The following is a 12,783-nucleotide window of genomic DNA, read 5'->3' as shown; positions in this document are numbered from 1 at the left end:
CCACATTGCGAGCTGTGACAATCTCCTCTTATCCTCGTACGAATGTCTTCGTTCAGCGATTCAAGAAAAAAAGATGCTGAAAAAGGGAAGACTACTTAATGGTTGCTGCTGGTTAAGTAATAAATGATATACGTATGTATATTCGCGCCACTGACCTTTCTGCATTGCTTAGCACATAATTTTGTCTCAGATCCCTTTAAAACACTGTAGCAGGAAATCGAATCGAATAACGACATTGATGATATTGCTAAGCATGACACTAACAATAGCTCCACAACATCAGTGATTGTTTCGGTTTGTTGGTTGGCTGTGATTTGCTGCATGTGGCATAGACATCTTTATGTCGTTACAAACATTTTGAAAGTAAAAAAATAGTAGATACACAACTGTCTAATCATGTTAGAAACCTCAAAAACAAAATTCAGCAAAAACACTACATACCGGGTAAATGAAACAACAATTTCAATTTTTTTTAGTTTCAATTGTTTGGGAGGGTTTACCGAGTTGTTGAATGACGACAATAAGGAAGAAAATGACCATTAATTTCAAGAAGGTTTTGCACTTCGCCTTCTTTGTATGCGTTTCTACCATTTGGATTTGGCGAAAGATGCAGCTACTTATCACTGAGCTAAAAATACAATCACGCAACACCTTTAACGGCAAAAATAGTGTTTATTCATTTCTTTTGGGATGCTTTTGGTGCGAACCCTATAAATATTGTACGGAGAAAATGTACCAAAAGCTCCAAAAAACCCTGCGATATCAAATAAAATAACAGTCGATTTGGCCGAAAATGTTTCACATCGTAAAATTTATTCTAAACGTACTTCAAGCTCCAAGAAAGTCTCTATCGGATAAAACCTTCGGTTACCTCCCTCACCAAAAATTAAAAATAATACCTTAAAGGCCTATGTACATATGCTGCCTTGCCTGCTTGCCTGGCTTGCTTCTGATAAAAGAATAAAAAAAGAAAATGGCAACCCAGTTCGAAATTTGCTGCACCTTCTATATTCTTTTATTTTTATTATGTCAGATATGAAGCATCCAAGCAAGGCCATCTGGTAAAACAGCTTATGTGCCCAGGATTTAAGTTCAGTTTAGGTATCTTCGACGATCGTTTTAAATTTTTTACTGCAGGTATTCCTTGTTTGCAGAGATATAAAATTTTTTCGTGGGTTTATTCCAGATATAATGCTCAAAAATACTTAAAAAAATCCTACCGTGCGTGACCAACTAAAATCATGGGAGTGTATGATAACTGTAGAAATAAGTGATAGACATACTTCCATTGCACATCGTAATATTTCTCTCAAACTTATTTGTGGACCTGCCACAGAATCGAACGGCAGTGGGTTCTTCGAGATCCAATTGATCCGGTACCACACTACATCAGCGTTCCGAACAGCGCCTGTCACCTCAGTTTATATATCGTTGTCTTTGCATCGCTATTGATGGGAGCAGTATATCCGCAATCATATGGAACTAAAACTTCGGTGAGATCCAATAGATGTCGGGAGTGGGTCAGGTGTTGCTCTAGACTCATACATGCGAGGGACTACGACATAGACTATTTAGCTGCATGCTACAGGAACACATCCACCCGTGAATCTTCATCAGAATAAGATAGTACCGCCAGTCCCCCAAGCAGCAATAGCACACACAGGCTTAACACCATTTTTTGCTGTTACAATCCCTGAAAATACATCCCTTTCTGGAAGTGGAGGTCGGGGATTAGCTTTCCTATTGCACCAGTCTGATCAATACAGACCTATCTCGCTTGAGCCTGGCTTAATGACCCGTACATGGCAGGCAATTGTGGAACTGCCGAGGTAGAATTGGTTAACGTATATGTACATTTCGCAGATAAAAAAGGTACTCCATGTTATAGGCCCAACATTAAGGGGCTGAGTTGGGCCACTCTGTCCTCGGCAACGACCAGAGGGGCTAGGATTGATGGCTCTACGTTTTGCAGGGCCATTGAGGACACTCCTACCAGAAATAGCTGAGAGTGCCTTAGTTTGCCAGACATAACCATCGTATCACTTCATCTGACAGATGACGCCATCTAGAAAACCGTCGTGTCTCTTGTGTCAGACCATCTCCCTATAATTGTCTCCATTATAATATAGAATTGTTCCACAAACATCCCATACAGGACAAGGGAGACTTCTCTCCATTAGCAGACCTCTCGAATTCATTTCCTCTGAACGCCGCACTGCCATAAATCATGGGAAAGCCATGGTACAATTATTATTAATAATTGAACCATGTGGGAAAGCTAAGCTAAATGGCTTAGTTTTAGAGACTTCATTGTCCTACTCTTCTGATGATCAGGCAACAGAAAAGACGCTCCGTAGCATTATCACTGCTGCTGTCATTCTCTACATACCGGCTGGTCAAATACCCGAGGTGAGACTAAATTTCCCAGCAGAGACTACGGGATAAGTAAATGAGCGTGATGAGCTTCGTCGAGCCAATCCCAGAGTCAGGAAGGTAACAGGCTGATGAGTATAAGTGGTGAGCATAAGCGGAACAAGTGTCTTAATCATCTGAGGAGTTGAAACATTGGATATGGTAGAAGTGAATTGTGGGCAAGTCACTCTCGAAACCTGGAAAGAAGAAAGATAGAAACTCAGAAAAGTTTGGCGACCTTACGCTGACAGTTTTTCCAGCACTCGTGTACCACGTCTCATCCTACGGAGGAGGAACCGACACAATTTGCAATGGATAATGTTGTATGTGCCACCTGGAATCCTAAATCATCCAGACCGTCGGGCCCTGACGTAATACCGAAAAGCTGGACGAGCCGAGTATCTCACCAAAGTTTTCAACGTGTCGCTAGCCTACCACATCGTTCCACAAGCCTGAAAAAAATGGGCAGGGTGGTCCCGCTACTGAAGCCAGGCAAGAATGCCAGCAAAGGTGTATTGTACAGACCGATTTCGCTTGTCGTCTGTAGCCAGAGCTCCGATTTACTCGCGAGTGAAAATTTGGGGGTAGGTGGTAGTTTTTTGTTGGTCCGATTTTTTTGGTGGGAGTGGGGCTAGTTTATTTAGGGGTGGGATAAGTTTTTGTTTGGCGGTGGGGACGGGGCAAGTTACGCTTCTATAGACCCTTTTCGAAAGAAAGGGTGCTTCTATAGACCCTTTATGAAAGAAAGGGTGTTTCTCTGGACCCTTTCTGAAATAAAAGGTTGTTTCTATAGACCCTTTCTGAATGAAAGACTGCTGCTATATACCCTTTCAGAAAGAAAGGCTGCTTCTATGGATCCTTTCTGAAAGAAACACTGATTCTATAGACCTCTTCTGAAAGAAAAGGTGTTTCTATAGAGCCTTTCTGGGAGAGAGACTGCTTAAATATACCCTTTCTGAAAGAAAGGCTGCTTCTATATACCCTTTCAGAAATAAAGGCTGCTTCTATGGATCCTTTCTGAAAGAAACACTGATTCTATAGACCTCTTCTGAAAGAAAAGGTGTTTCTATAGAGCCTTTCTGGGAGAGAGACTGCTTAAATATACCCTTTCTGAAAGAAAAGCTGCTTCTATATACCCTTTCAGAAATAAAGGCTGCTTCTATATAAAATTTCTAAAAGAAAGACTGCTTCTATGGATCCTTTCTGAAAGGAAGACTGATTCTATAGACCTTTTCTGAAAGAAAGGGTGCTTCTATATACCCTTTCTGAGAGAGGCTGCTTCTATAGACACCTTTTAAAGGAATGGCTCCTTCTTTAGACCTTTTCTGAAAGAAGAGGTTCTTCTATAGACTCTTTCTGAAAGAAAGGCTGCATCCATTGACCCTTTCTGAAAGAAAGTCTGCTTCTATAGACCTTTTCTAAACGAACGGGTGCTTCTATAGACCTTTTCTGAAAGAACGGGTGCTTCTATAGACCGTTTCTGAAAGAAAGGGTGTTTCTGTAGACCCTTTCTGAAAGAAAGGTTGTTTCTATAGACCCTTTCTGAAATAAAAGGTTGTTTCTATAGACCCTTTCTGAATGAAAGACTGCTGCTATATACCCTTTCAGAAAGAAAGGCTGCTTCTATGGATCCTTTCTGAAAGAAACACTGATTCTATAGACCTCTTCTGAAAGAAAAGGTGTTTCTATAGAGCCTTTCTGGGAGAGAGACTGCTTAAATATACCCTTTCTGAAAGAAAAGCTGCTTCTATATACCCTTTCAGAAATAAAGGCTGCTTCTATATAAAATTTCTAAAAGAAAGACTGCTTCTATGGATCCTTTCTGAAAGGAAGACTGATTCTATAGACCTTTTCTGAAAGAAAGGGTGCTTCTATATACCCTTTCTGAGAGAGGCTGCTTCTATAGACACCTTTTAAAGGAATGGCTCCTTCTTTAGACCTTTTCTGAAAGAAGAGGTTCTTCTATAGACTCTTTCTGAAAGAAAGGCTGCATCCATTGACCCTTTCTGAAAGAAAGTCTGCTTCTATAGACCTTTTCTAAACGAACGGGTGCTTCTATAGACCTTTTCTGAAAGAACGGGTGCTTCTATAGACCTTTTCTGAAAGAAAGGGTGCTTCTATATACCCTTTCTGAGAGAGGCTGCTTCTATAGACCCCTTTTAAAGGAATGGCTCCTTCTATAGACCTTTTCTGAAAGAAGAGGTTCTTCTATAGACTCTTTCTGAAAGAAAGGCTGCATCCATTGACCCTTTCTGAATAAAAGTCTGCTTCTATAGACCTTTTCTAAACGAACGCGTGCTTCTATAGACCTTTTCTGAAAGAACGGGTGCTTCTATGGACCTTTTCTGAAAGAAAGGGTGCTTCTATAGACTTTTTTGAAAGAAAGGGTGGGTCTATAGACCTTTTCGGAAAGAAGGGGTGTTCTATAGAACTTTTCTAAAAGAAAGGGTGCTTCTACAGACACTTTCTTAAAGAAAAGTATCCTATATACCCTTTCTGAAAGAAAGGCTACTTCTATGGATCCTTTCTGAAAGAAACACTGATTCTATAGACCTCTGCTGAAAGAAAAGGTGATTCTATAGAGCCTTTCTGAAGGAAACGGTGCTTGTATAGAGCCTTTCTGAAAGAAAGGGTGCTTCTACAGACACTTTCTTAAAGAAAAGTATCCTATATACCCTTTCTGAAAGAAAGGCTGCTTCTATATAAAATTTCTGATAAAAAGACTTCTTCTATGGATCTTTTCTGAAAGGAATACTGATTCTATAGACCTTTTCTAAAAGAAAGGGTGCTTCTTTATACCCTTTCTGAGAGAGGAAGGAATGGCTCCTTCTTTAGACCTTTTCTGAAAGAAGAGGTTCTTCTATAGACTCTTTCTGAAAGAAAGGCTGCATCCATTGACCCTTTCTGAAAGAAAGTCTGCTTCTATAGACCTTTTCTAAACGAACGGGTGCTTCTATAGACCTTTTCTGAAAGAACGAGTGCTTCTATAGACCTTTTCTGAAAGAAAGGGTGCTGCCATAGACATTTTCTGAAAGAAAGGGTGATGCCATAGACCTTTTCTGAAAGAAAGGGTGCTTCTATAGACCCTTCCTAAAAGAAAATGTGCTTCTATAGGCCCTTTCTGAAAGAAAGTGTGCTTCTATAGACCATTTCTGAAAGAAAAGCTGCTTCTATAGACCCTTTCTGAAAGAAAAGCTGCTTCTATAGACCCTTTCTGAAAGAAAAGCTGCTTCTTTGGACCTTTTCTAAAACAACGGTTGCTTCTATAGACATTTTCTGAAAGAAAGGGTGCTGCCATAGACCTTTTCTGAAGGAAAGGGTGATGCCATAGACCTTTTCTGAAAGAAAGGGTGATGCCATAGACCTTTTCTGAAAGAAATGGTGCTTATATTGACCCTTCCTGAAAGAAAGTATGCTTCTATAGACCTTTTCGAAAAGAACGGGTGTTTTTCTGAAAGAACGGGTGCTTCTATAACCCTTTTCTGAAAGAACGGGTGCTTCTATAGACCTTTTTTGAAAGAACGCGTCCTTCTATGAAAGAACGGGTGCTTCTATAGATCTTTTCTGAAAGGGAGGGTGCCTCTATAGACTCTTTCTGAAAGAAAGGGTGCTTCTATATACCCTTCCTAAAAGAAAGGGTGCTTATATAGACCCTTTTTGAAAGAAAGCGTGCTTCTATAGACCCTTTCTGAAAGAAAAACTGCTTCTATAGACCCTTTCTTAAAGAAAAGCTGCTTCTATAGATCCTTTCTGAAAGAAAAGCTGCTCCTATACCCGCGTTCTGAGAGAAAGGCTGCTTCTATAGACCCTTTTTAAAATAAGAGCGGCTGAAAGCTGCTCTAATAGTTATATCGATCCACGTATTGATATAGCCCCATAGAACGGCCGCTCCCTATTTTTGAAATTTTGCTGTGCACCTATTCAAAGTCTTCTATATAAATTCTGTATACCAATTATGTTTCCTATATCCATCTCTCGCATTAGGAAATTCCATGAATCCATTCTCAACTGTATTTCAATGGCACGTAGCTGCGATTGGCAGACAATATCGTAAACTTATTTATTTCACGGTCACGATATTGTGTAGTGAAGCAGATACTTGATGTTTTTGCCCCGAATGCAACGATTTCCACTTTATTTCTTTAGCAAGCCAGTATGTGCCTGGAGAGAGCGTGTGAGCCTTCAAATTGTTGACTAAGGGGCTGCAAACAAAAGGAGCATGCATAACATGATGTACTTTAAAATAAGTGGAAAATTTCAAAACGAGGCGATATCTATCGCTGCCGCAACATCATAGTCACCATCGCCATCATCATCAGTGATAACGATGATGATTACAAGGATGGCAGGATGCGAATGATGATGGCTAGCCATTAGATGCTTGACTATGTCTATGGTTTTGACTGAGTTAGAGTGGCAGGATGGCGGCTGGCTGGCTGGTTGGTTGGTAGCGTTGGTTGACGATGGTGTATCAATTGCAATTTTTTTGCGCAGTTCGAAAACAAAACAAAACTGAAAACAATTTGGATATTGAGTTTCAAGTGGTAGGAGACCAAAAAAATACTCTGCTTTTTTTGGGAAAAAATTTGTATGCGAATCATGTAAAAACCGCCAAAAAAATTTAATTTGATTTTTTGTTAACAGACCCAAACGAACATGTAAATTTTTTCTAAGTTTTGTTCAATGCTGTGTTTGTTGTTGTTGGAGTCCACTGCAGCAGTCCTTTTCGTTTTTTTGGTAGTTTTCAAAGTCTTGTTAAATTAATATTTATTTTACGTTTTCGCTTTTGTTGTTGATATTTTGTTTAACTTCACTTTGATGTTTTGTTTTGATTTCCACTTGAGCCAAGACAAAAGAAGGAAGTCGAAGTGTAGAACAACCAACATTGAAAAGTATTGGTTGGTTGTTTTTTCCCGATTCACGTTTCTTTGGTATGCAAAGTGGCAACAACTTTTCAGACTTGGAGTGTTAAATTTATTACTATTTAATGAGTTGACGATGTTATTTTGGGGCTTTATTTGGCTTCGAGAAAACGAAGTAAAACAAAACAAAAAAGAAACAAAAGAAGTTCTTGAGATCTGAAGGGTAAACCAAATAATCAGTGTTCGAAAATAAACACTATAATATCGTACCGTACCGTTCTGTACCGTACCAAGGTGGATAGGTACACTACGATAGTGTACCGCTCCGGAGCACAAACACTAAAAAATATTTTAGTGATACTGTACCGGAACACAACGAAAATCGTAGTGTTCCGCATGCCGGAGCACTAAAAATCGTAGTGCTCCGACTGCGGAGGACTAAAAATCGTAGTGTTCCGACTGCGGAGCACTAAAAATTTTAGTGTTCCGACTGCCGGAGCACTAAAAATCGTAGTGCTCCGACTGCTAAGCACTAAAAATTTTAGTGCTCCGACTGCGGAGGACTAAAAATTTTAGTGTTCCGACTGCCGGATCACTAAAAATCATAGTGCACCACGTGTTGGAACACTAAAAAATAATAAAGGTATTATGTTTTCTAAGGAAAACTAAATATTTGGTTAAATTTGATCAAATAAAAATTAAGATAAACTGTTACATCCATATATGTTTACATTAGTTAAACACGTTACAAAATTTGGTCAAAAATATGAAAATAAAATAATATTTAGTTCTTGTGGAATGAAGCACAAAAATCGTCGTGTTCCGACTGCCGGACCACTAAAAATCGTTTTGTACCCCGTTTTGAAACTATAAGGTAATGCACCATACATGAATTTATTATGATTTCTGAGGAAATTAAAAATTTTATATATTTTATATATTTATATATATATTCATTAAATAAAAATTAAAAGAACATGTGAAAAACATCTGATTTGGTTTTTGGACAATGGAATGAAATCGCAGTGTTCGACTGCAGAACACTAAAAATCGTAGTGTTCCAACTGCCGGATCACTAAAAATCGTAGTGTTCCGACTGTCGGAACACTAATAATCGTAGCGTACCACGAGCCAAAACGCTAAAAATAACGTTAAGGTAATCGTCTGTTTATTATAATTTATGAGGGAAATTAAATATTTTATGTTTTTAGGATAAATAAATTCATATTAATAAATAAAAATTATAAGTAAATGTGTAAAATATCTGATTTGATTTTTGGACAATGGAGCACTAAAAATCGTAGTGTTCCGACTGCCCGATCACTAAAAATCGTAGGGTTCCGACTGCCGGATCACTAAAAATTGTAGTGTTCCGACCGCCGGATCTCTAAAAATCGAAACAATGGATCAATAAAAATTGTAGTGTTCGGTTGTGGAGCACTAAAAATCGTAGTGTTCCTACTGCAGGATCACTAAAAATCGTAGTGTTCCGACTGCCGGATCACTAAAAATTATAGTGGTCCGACCGCCGGATCTCTAAAAATCGAAACAATGGGTCAATAAAAATCGTAGTGTTCGGTTGTGGAGCACTAAAAATCGTAGTGTTCCTACTGCCGGATCACTAAAAATCGTAGTGTTCCGACTGCCGGATCACTAAAAATTATAGTGTTCCGACCGCCGGATCTCTAAAAATCGAAACAATGGGTCAATAAAAATCGTAGTGTTCGGTTGTGGAGCACTAAAAATCGTAGTGTTCCTACTGCCGGATCACTAAAAATCGTAGTGTTCCGATTGCCGGATCTCTAAAAATCGAAACAATGGATCAATAAAAATCGTAGTGTTCGACTGCGGAGCACTAAAAATCGTAGTGTTCCGACTGCCAGATCTCTAAAAATCGAAACAATGGATCAATAAAAATCGTAGTGTTCGGCTGCAGAGCACTAAAAATCGTAGTATTCCGACTGCCGGATCACTAAAAATGTTAGTGTTCCGACTGCCGGATCTCTAAAAATCGAAACAATGGATCAATAAAAATCGTAGTGTTCGGCTGCGGAGCACTAAAAATCGTAGTGTTCCGACTGCCGGTTCTCTAAAAATCAAAACAATGGATCAATAAAAATCGGAGCACTAAACATCGTAGTGTTCCGACTGCTGGATCACTAAAAATGTTAGTGTTCCGACTGCCGGATCTCTAAAAATCGAAACAAAGGATCAATAAAAATCGTAGTGTTCGGCTGCGGAGCACTAAAAATCGTAGTGTTCCGACTGCCGGATCACTAAAAATTTTAGTGTTCCGACTGCCGGATAAGTAAAAATCATAGTGGTCCGAATGCCGGAGAACTAAAAATCGTGGTGTACCACGTGCAAAACACCAAGCTAATGTACCACACATGAGTTTATTATGATTTGTGAGTAACATTAACTATTAGGCCGGGGCGATTTGAAAACCTTAATGAGCCCTTCGCGTTTCTGATTCCTCGGATTGAACTGAGCAAAAAAGTCCTCTGGACCATATATCTACCGTGAAAATCGAGCCTCCCGATTTTAACTTTAAGTTTTTTATTAAAGTTTTTTGGATATTTTGGCATATAACAGCCAAACCATTGAGATTTTCGATCCAACACAAAGACAAAAATTGTAGCCAATACAGTAGTTGAAAACTCTCTAATACATCGCAAAAGCATTGGAACGCTCTTTCAGGCAGTTTTGGCCTTAAGAATGTGCAAACTTTTCGGAAAATGTCGATAAATGACATTGTGCTACAAAATTTGACCAGAAAATTATTCAAGCGTTCTGATGCAAAATTCCATCGTGTTGGGATCCATGGAGAACGAAAATGCCTTTACTTCGTTTGGGTCACTTCGTTTTATTTTTTATAACAGTAAAAGTAGTGAAAATCTGAGTTTCTTATATTTTCAAATTTAAACGGGCATATCTTATTTTTTCCACAACGGATTTCTTTTGAACATTCTTCCTTTTAAAGGGGTGAAAAATATCTTTTGAATAAGCTATTATTGTTTTAAATCGGTTAACAAATGGCTAAGTTATAGTGGTTTATGTCTGAAAACCCCCACAAAAAACCTATAAAGGAATTTCTCATAATTTTCAAAAATATAATATTTTTTTGTTTTGTTCAATATTTATTTTGAAAATTATGAGAAATTCCTTTATAGGTTTTTTGTGGGGGTTTTCAGACATAAACCACTATAACTTAGCCATTTGTTAACCGATTTAAAACAATAATAGCTTATTCAAAAGATATTTTTCACCCCTTTAAAAGGAAGAATGTTCAAAAGAAATCCGTTGTGGAAAAAATAAGATATGCCCGTTTAAATTTGAAAATATAAGAAACTCAGATTTTCACTCAGATTTTCGTTCTCCATGGATCCCAACACGATGGAATTTTGCATCAGAACGCTTGAATAATTTTCTGGTCAAATTTTGTAGCACAATGTCATTTATCGACATTTTCCGAAAAGTTTGCACATTCTTAAGGCCAAAACTGCCTGAAAGAGCGTTCCACTACGTTTTTTAGTGATCCGCAGCCGAACACTACCAATTTTATCGATCCATTGTTTCGATTTTTAGAGATCCGGCAGTCGGAATACTAAAATTTTTAGTGATCCGGCAGTCGAAACACTACGATTTTTAGTGCTCCGCAGGCGAACACTACGATTTTCATTGATCCATTGTTTCGATTTTTAGAGATCCGGCAGTCGGAACACTAACATTTTTAGTGATCCGGCAGTCGGAACACTACGATTTTTAGTGCTCCGCAGCTGAACACTACGATTTTTATTGGTCCATTGTTTCGATTTTTAGAGATCCGGCAGTCGGAACACTAACATTTTTAGTGATCCAGCAGTCGGAACACTACGATGTTTAGAGCTCCGATTTTTATTGATCCATTGTTTTGATTTTTAGAGAACCGGCAGTCGGAACACTAAAATTTTTAGTGATCCGGCAGTCGGAACACTACGATTTTTAGTGCTCCGCAGCCGAACACTACGATTTTTATTGATCCTTTGTTTCGATTTTTAGAGATCCGGCAGTCGGAACACTAACATTTTTAGTGATCCGGCAGTCGGAACACTAACATTTTTAGTGATCCGGCAGTCGGAACACTACGATTTTTATTGATCCTTTGTTTCGATTTTTAGAGATCCGGCAGTCGGAACACTAACATTTTTAGTGATCCGGCAATCGGAACACTACGATTTTTAGTGATCTGGCAGTCGGAACACTACGATTTTTAGTGCTCCGCAGCCGAACACTACGATTTTTATTGATCCATTCTCCAAAAATCAAATCAGACGTTTTTCACGTGTTCTATTATAGCTTTTTTCTTAATTTGTATTTATTAAAAAAAATTATAAAATATTTAATTTTCCTCACCAATCATAATAAACTCCTTTGTGGTATTTTCTATGTATCCACAGTCAGAACACTACAATTTTTAGTGCGCCATTGTACAAGAACCGAATTAAAGTTTGTCATATTTTCTACTTAAGTTCCCAACGTTATTAATTAATATGTATACATACATGGATATAACAGGTGTATCTGTGTTTTTATGTCTTAATTTGTACTTATCTCAAAAATTATAAATATTTAATTTTCCTCCCAAATCATAATAAACTCGTGTGTGGTACATTATCATTACGTTATTTTTTAGTGTTCCGATATGTGGTACACTACGATTTTTTAGTGCTCCGACTGCGGAACACTACGATTTTTAGTGTTCCGACTGCGGAGCACTACGATTTTTAGTGTTCCGACTGCGGAGCACTACGATTTTTAGTGTTCCGACTGCGGTACCCAACGTTTTTAGTGTACCAAAATGTGGTACACTACGTTTTTCGTTGTGCTCCGGAACAGTATCACTAAAATATTTTTTAGTGTTTGTGTTCCGGAACACTAACGCTAAAAATATTTTAGTGATACTGTTCTCGGAGCGGTACACTAAGTTAGTGTACTGTTTATTTTCGAACTCTGCAAATAATTTCTTTTTCCTGATTGCTCTTTTTGAATGGAATTTATAATTGTCTGTTGTTCAAATAAAATTCAATATTTTTTAAAATATAAATATTTTTACAATGGAAACTTAAGGCATCAATCCAATGATTTCAGACGGAGAAAACGTTTTAAGGAATACATTTCGAATAAATTTTTGTATTTTGTTGCAATTAAAATGTCTAAAAATTTATAGGGGTTGATCCGATTAAGGTACATTAGAATTATTTCGAGCAAATTGACCACATGAAGTATGGAATCAGTCAACGGTAGTTGATGAACGATCTGTCCTTTCGACAAATATCTAAGATCAAATATTCAGGACAAGAGAGCTTTACAATGCCAACCAAATGTGAGCTTGCACTGCAAATCCGAAAGGTCGAATTAAAGTCAAATTCCTTGGCAAATGTTTAAAATGGGTAAACTGGATACGGCTTAGGTTAGATTTATGTAGTATTCGCAACCAACATAAGAGCGCCCACTTCAATCGGAGATA

This window comes from Musca autumnalis, unplaced genomic scaffold (assembly GCF_047663935.1).
Source record: "Musca autumnalis isolate F117 unplaced genomic scaffold, ASM4766393v1 scaffold_2, whole genome shotgun sequence".
Lineage (NCBI taxonomy): Eukaryota > Metazoa > Arthropoda > Insecta > Diptera > Muscidae > Musca > Musca autumnalis.
This window is presented reverse-complemented; position numbering follows the sequence as displayed.